Genomic DNA, 7,065 nt, shown 5'->3' on the forward strand with positions numbered 1-7,065 from the left:
ATTCCATTAATAATGGAAATACCATATTTCCTGTATCCCTTCCTCTGCTGAAGGACATCTGGGTTCTTTCCAGATTCTGGCTATTATAAATAAGGCTTCTTTGAACACAGTGGAGCGTGCGTCCTTATGACATGTTGGGCACCTTCTGGGTATATGCCCATGAGTGGTATAGCAGTGTCCTCTGGTAGTCATAAGTCCAGTCAGTATTATTGATGACAAAAAGCATTTGCTGACAGGAGACAGATATAGTTGTCTCCTGAGAGCAACTGCCAGTACCTGAAAAATACAGAGGAGGATGATAAAAGCCAACCATTGGATTGAGCAGAAGGTTCTCAATGGAGAAGCTAGAGATAGAACTTAAGGAGCTGAAGGGGTTTGCAGCCCCATAGGAAGAACAACAATATGAACCCACCAGTACACCCAGAGCTCCCAGGGACTTAACCACCAACCAAAGAGTACACATGGAGTTACCCATGGCTCCAGATGCCTATGCAGCACAGGATGGTCCTATTGGACATCAAAAGGAGGAAAGGTCCTTGGTCCTAAGAAGGCTTGATGTCCCAGTATAACAGAATGCCAGGACAGGAAAGGGGGAATGGGTTGGTTGGTGAGATGGGTTAGGGAGTTTTCAGAGGGGGAACAAGGAAAGGTGGTAACATTTGAAATGTAAATAAAGAAAATATCTAATAAAATAAAGGGCAGCATCAGAGGGAATTGTCTCCACTATTCTCCTCTTGATGATGCTAAAGAGTGCAAAGAATTAAAACTAAGGTGTTGATATGGCATAAGCTGATCAGAATACAAGACTTTATGTGGTATTTCCTCATTGATTTCTTCATGGAATTTCTAGTAAAACATAATGGGAGCTCGGAAGAATTTTTTATAGTCTCTCACCTATTACCCAACAAGAAGCATTATATATTTTATGCTTCTAACACCCATTTGAAGAAATTAGGTTTGGCCCTTTCACTGGAAATACAACACTCTTGTGATTGTAAGACCAGTTAGATGTGAAAGGATGCTCTTGTGTTCTATATAAGCCCCATAGAAAGAACAAAACAGCTGGAGAATCTGCTCTAGGGAACTTGAAGCTAATAGAAAAGAAACTGGGGAAGACCCTTGAGGACATCGGTACAGGGAGAAAGTTTCTGAACAGAACACCAATAGCGTATGCTCTAAGAGCAAGAATTGAGAAATGGGACCTCATAAAATTACAAAGTTTCTGTAAGGCAAAGGACACCATCAAGAGGATAAATCGGCAACCAACAAATTGGGAAAAGATCTTCACCAATCCTACATCAGATAGAGGGCTAATATCCAATATATATAAAGAACTCAAGAAGTTAGACTCCAGAAAACCGAACAACCCTATTAAAAAATGGGGTACAGGTTTAAACAAAGAATTCACACCTGAAGAACTTCGGATGGCGGAGAAGCATCTTAAAAAATGCTCAACTTCATTAGTCATTAGGGAAATGCAAATCAAAACAACCCTGAGATTTCATCTTACACCAGTCAGAATGGCTGAGATTAAAAATTCAGGAGACAGCAGGTGTTGGAGAGGGTGTGGAGAAAGAGGAACACTCCTCCACTGCTGGTGGGGCTGCAAACTGGTACAACCACTCTGGAAATCAGTCTGGCGGTTCCTCCGAAAACTGGGCACCCCACTTCCTGAAGATCCTGCTATACCACTCCTGGGCATATACCCAGAGGATTCCCCGCCATGTAATAAGGATACATGCTCTACTATGTTCATAGCAGCCCTATTTATAATTGCCAGATGCTGGAAAGAACCCAGGTATCCCTCAACAGAAGAGTGGATACAAAAAATGTGGTATATCTACACAATGGAGTACTATTCAGCCATTAGAAACAATGAATTCATGAAATTCTTAGGCAAATGGATGGAGCTAGAGAACATCATACTAAGTGAGGTAACCCAGACTCAAAAGGTGAATCATGGTATGCACTCACTAATAAGTGCTTATTAACCTAGAAAACTGGAATACCCAAAACATAATCCACACATCAAATGAGGTACAAGGAGAAAGGAGGACTGGCCCCTGGTTCTGGAGAGACTCAGTGAAACAGTATTCGGCAAAACCAGAACAGGGAAGTGGGAAGGGGTGGGTGGGAGGACAGGGAAAGAGAAGGGGACTTAAGGGACTTTCGGGGAATGGGGGTCTAGAAAAGGGGAAATCATTTGAAATGTAAATAAATTATATCGAATAAAAAAAAGAGTTATCATGCTGTGCAGACAGTGGAATAAAATAAAATAATATTTACACATTAAAAAAAATTGACCTGAGGATTGAAATATGAGTTACTGGTTGGAGTATCTATCACTGCCAAAATCATTATTTTGTTCAATTGGCTTCAACCAATTCAGCCCCTATTAAAGCTAATAAAGCATTTAGCTGGTGCCTTCTCTCATTACAAGAAGTAGATTCTGGATTTTATTTGGAGAGTCACATAAAAAACATCCTGCCATTCACTCTAAAAGAGGTGCATATATTGTCAATGATCTAACCACTCACAATCCAGAATTTTTAGATACACAATATCTAGAGAGAGGGCTACAGTTCTAGAAAACAAAAAAAAAAAAGGTGGAATAAATTTGCATTGCATCATAGAATTCCACAGACTCAATTGACAAAGCTTTGGCTTTTGGACCTTTCCATTTGTACCCATTACACAAGAATCACAACCTCCCACAAAAATTCCCGGAATTGCCAAATCTGAGAGTGAGGACCACATAAATAAGAATCGGCATTGGCATCTGAACAGGTCATTCAGTGCTAGTTTCGACCAGGACTCAGCATGGAAGAAGATGTCTTTCATCCATGAGAGAAGGAAGAGTGGCTACCACAGCTTTAGAGATTACAATGGCAATGACTGAACATGCCAAAACTTAACCACTCATGTCACCCACACAGCTGTTATGTACAGGACTGAAAAAGGCCATCAGATTATTTTATTAAATCTGTCAAGAGAAACAGATTTTGTGCTACAAAGCATACTCCATAGTTCTCTAATAAAAGAGCGTACAAAGGATTACTGTATGTGTCTTCAAATATACAGGCGGGTAAGCACAGAATTCTGCCCTTATAAACTTAAACGTAGATAAGCAATCTGGACAAAGATTTTCACAAAATTGCATACAACCAAAATTACTTAAAAGCAAGGACTTGAACAGCATCAAAACTTAAACTATTTCAGCATGGAGTGATTTATTGACACTAGTCATTTATTATAGAAACTTTGATTCTTAAGGCTCCATCTTTCCGTAAAAAAATTAGAGCAGTAAAGGTCTAGTTTTTGCTAACAGTTAAAATATATTTAAAGTTATATTTCTAATCTAGTTGTTCTTTTGATGCTCAAAGTATCCCTCTCACATCTTTGCTTTCCTTAGTAACTGGCCCATGGTTCTAAAGAAGCATGAAAATACTCAGTCATCTGACTATAGGTGCAGATGGGTGACTTTGGTCATTAATCCTGCTGAGCTTGACTTAGCATGAGGCTGACAAGAAGTTCAAAGAAGAATAGTTCTTGAGCAATGTCTGATGTTCTAGAAAAAAACTTGTTTTAGGGATATAGTTACAGAGAACTTGAAATCAAAAGATGCAATATCCATGATAATATGTGCAGTGAGATATGATATTTGACTTGTCTCTTAATCAAGTCATGTGTTAACAACAGCACTGAACACATGTTCACAATGTTCAGCTCACTCTGATGACAACTATGTATTCTCAACTCTGAACCATTTCCTTTTGTGAAACATCCAAGCAATTGGGTGTTGGAAGTGTTTGTTAAATATTTTGGAAGAGTGAATTCAATACTCAATCTCCTCTTTAGTTGCTGTTGTTTTCCTTTTGCTCACAAGGTTTGACTCAGATTTTATAATGCTATTCTCTCTTGAAATAGGTTCATTCCATGATTCAAATCCATAACTTGATTATTACAAAGTGTTGTGTATCTTGGAACCATTTTGCAATACATCTCAAAGGGAGGTTTCAGATATTGACTTAAAAAAAGTTTTTTTTTTTCTTGAATTTTGTATACATTTATCCACTCATAAATGTTTATCCTACAAAATTGTAAAATGTTCTTGTTTCTGAAGAGATTATTTAGCTTGAAATATAAAGGATTGAAAGATTTATAGGTTGTTGATTTTTGTTACATCAAACTAGAACTTTGAAAATGTTTTCATCAAATAAAGTTTTGTTTACTACTTCAAAGGTAAATAAATAAAATGTAAAGGCTGTATGTGTTTTCAATTATGATTCAAGACCAGAAAGTTTGTTCCATGCTTTAGCAGACATAATTATATCTAAAACTGTGTTCATAAGTGCAATTACAATTATTGGCTGTCTCATGTCACATCATCAGGCTTTAAGCCATATACACACAAGCAGTGTAAACAGAAGACCGTCAAATTCAGAAGAGATGTTAGATAGGTACCATTTAGGATAACCTGGAGAAGCCTGACAAAAATATACAGAGAAGTAATACTTTTATTCCAGTTAAAACTGAAATATGAAAAACTGAAATCTTCTCTAAAAAAAGAAAATCCACTTCATTCTTAATATTTTTATAACAAAAATTCTGCTCCACACAATTTAGTGATGCATTTTTCTGCAATTCTTTTTCAGCAAAGTCAGAAAATATTTGTACTATTTGCAGTGATATAAGCACCTATACATATATACTGGTCAAGGTATTCTGAAAATGTGTACAAGGCATTGAAAATTGCCAACTATTAGAAACCAAAGGAAGACTCATTCTTTGACAATTTTATTGAGAGCAATGAGACTTTTTCTACCTTGATAAGAAACAGAACATAATGTCAGCTGTTAGGGTCAATGCTGTTGGATTTTCCAGGAAGAAATGGTATGTCTATTGTACATGGCACACAAGATTATAAAACCAGTTGACCTGTCATGGTTCCATGTTTCTTTCATTTCCAACATTTCACAATAGAAATGGTGAGTGTAAATTAAAATTTGAAATAATACATATTTTAAAAGCCAGATATTCAATGCTGATTAAAATCACTTCCATGGTTGTATGTCTGGATTTTATTCCCACATTATCTTGTGCATTACTAATATCTATTCAAAATTTTTGTAATGAAGCAAAATTTAGAGCAGTGAATTATAAGACAAAGTGACTAATATTTTTGTAAATATTCATATTAAAGAAGAGACAGAGAAATATTATGACAGAAATAACGTGTGGTTGACATGTCCATGAAATAATCTTCTAACATACATTGTGAATAATGCATTCCACTCCTAGCAACTAATTTGATGAATGATGTGGCTCTCAGTGATCTCTTATATTACTTCTTAGGTGCTATTGTGAGAAACCAGTCACTTAATTCCCTGTCCTACTGTGCATTGGTCTGTTCATGCACAAAAAGTAAACCAAACTCTAAAAATATGGCACTTGTTTGTATTTGCAAATCATATAACAGGCACACATATTTCTTAGCTTAAGATGCAGTAGTGGGCACAACTATGAATTGGTTTAATTTCACCATGTAAAAATCAGTATACATCTAATTTAAAATAGCCAAAATTAATGTAGGATAATAACTAATTAATACTGTATTACACAAGAGGAAATTTTATTTTAAAATAACTCTGAAGAGTCAAAGAAGACAAATGCCACAAGCAAACACACTATAATCAGGAGTTGCTGACAAGACACAATTTTAGTCATTCGATGCCTATCCAGTAAATGAAGTGTCCATGGATTCAAACAGTGGTAGACCATTGTGGTACATACTTTAGAAAATAATATGACTTCAGAAAAAATATGAAGTGATGATAATTTTCTCACTAACACCCAGAGGACCAATATCATCCATAGAAAGAGGGATAGTATTAGTCATAGCCACCATAACCCCCCAAGGCCATCGCCAGAACCATAGTCATATTTCAGGCTATCAAAGGCACCAAGGACACAAGAGTTGCTGTAGTATTAGCTCATTGTGTTAGTAGCTGAAAACAAAGTATGAGGTTGAAGGTAAGGTTCCTGAGAGTGACTGTTATCCTGTACACCTGGCCTTTTATACTTTATCTGGACTTGATGGTGTCTGCACCACCACAATAGGCGAAGGCCTGCGGGATGTACAGAAGACACAGACTCAGGTCATTCTGGTGAGGAGAATGTCGATGGTTTACTGAGGGACCAGCAATATATACATGGGAGTTTGGGTGAAAAATAACAGGAAGGAACAACACAACTTTAGGTCAGGCACTTGAAACGTCCCTACCACACAGGGCAGGAAAACAGGAAATGAGCTAATCTGGAGAAAGTGTGTGCAAGCAGCTCATCAGAGGGACATTGAAGTAAGCTCACCAATGCCCAACAGGTGTATATATATGAATAGTGTCTGCCTTAGGTCACCTTTCGTCCAACTCCCAGTACCCATCATCTCTGGGAATCTCTGCCAGTCCCAATGCTCCTGTCTTAGGTTGTGTGGACTACAAAGGAGTTGCACATAATAGACTATGTACTCATGATATAAGCTGAGCTAAATTTGAGTAGATGGATTATCCTCTGCCAGGTATATAAACACTTATTTTGATACTGTTCTGGACTGGTTTTGTTGTTTGTGCATATGGCATAGAAGGAACAATCCCAATATGGCAGGTTTACAAGCTAAAAGCCTTTGTGCCATGGAACTATCCCATCCTTATATTAGGAGTAGCAGTAATACCAATATCTCTCTAATGGTGATATCAGGTGACAGAGAATCTTCCTTCATCCTTTAGAGGGATAGGCACAATTCCAGGAATTCTCACAACTACAGGAACATCTTCATACCTCCAGCAATTTGTCAACACACAAATTCTGCTAAAACAATTCAATTCCTTTTCTTCTTCCTGTTCACTAGAAATTTTTGAAATTTCACTTTGCTCCCCACACCTTATTTTCCCAAATGCATTCCTCCCTTTTAGCTGGCCGAACTTTTTGGAATGATCTTTTCAGGGGCTCCTCTCTTTTCTGATCTCAGTGGAACCTCCTTTTTACAGCTCCCATGCCTCCATGGTA

At 37.4% G+C, this 7,065-nt stretch overlaps 1 pseudogene; it reads left to right on the forward strand.

Annotated features, from left to right (window-relative positions):
• Positions 1–461: 461 nt before the first annotated feature.
• On the forward strand, positions 462–2,899 carry LOC127671609 (basic immunoglobulin-like variable motif-containing protein; annotated as a pseudogene).
• Positions 2,900–7,065: the final 4,166 nt, after the last annotated feature.

This window comes from Apodemus sylvaticus, chromosome 21, assembly GCF_947179515.1.
Source record: "Apodemus sylvaticus chromosome 21, mApoSyl1.1, whole genome shotgun sequence".
Lineage (NCBI taxonomy): Eukaryota > Metazoa > Chordata > Mammalia > Rodentia > Muridae > Apodemus > Apodemus sylvaticus.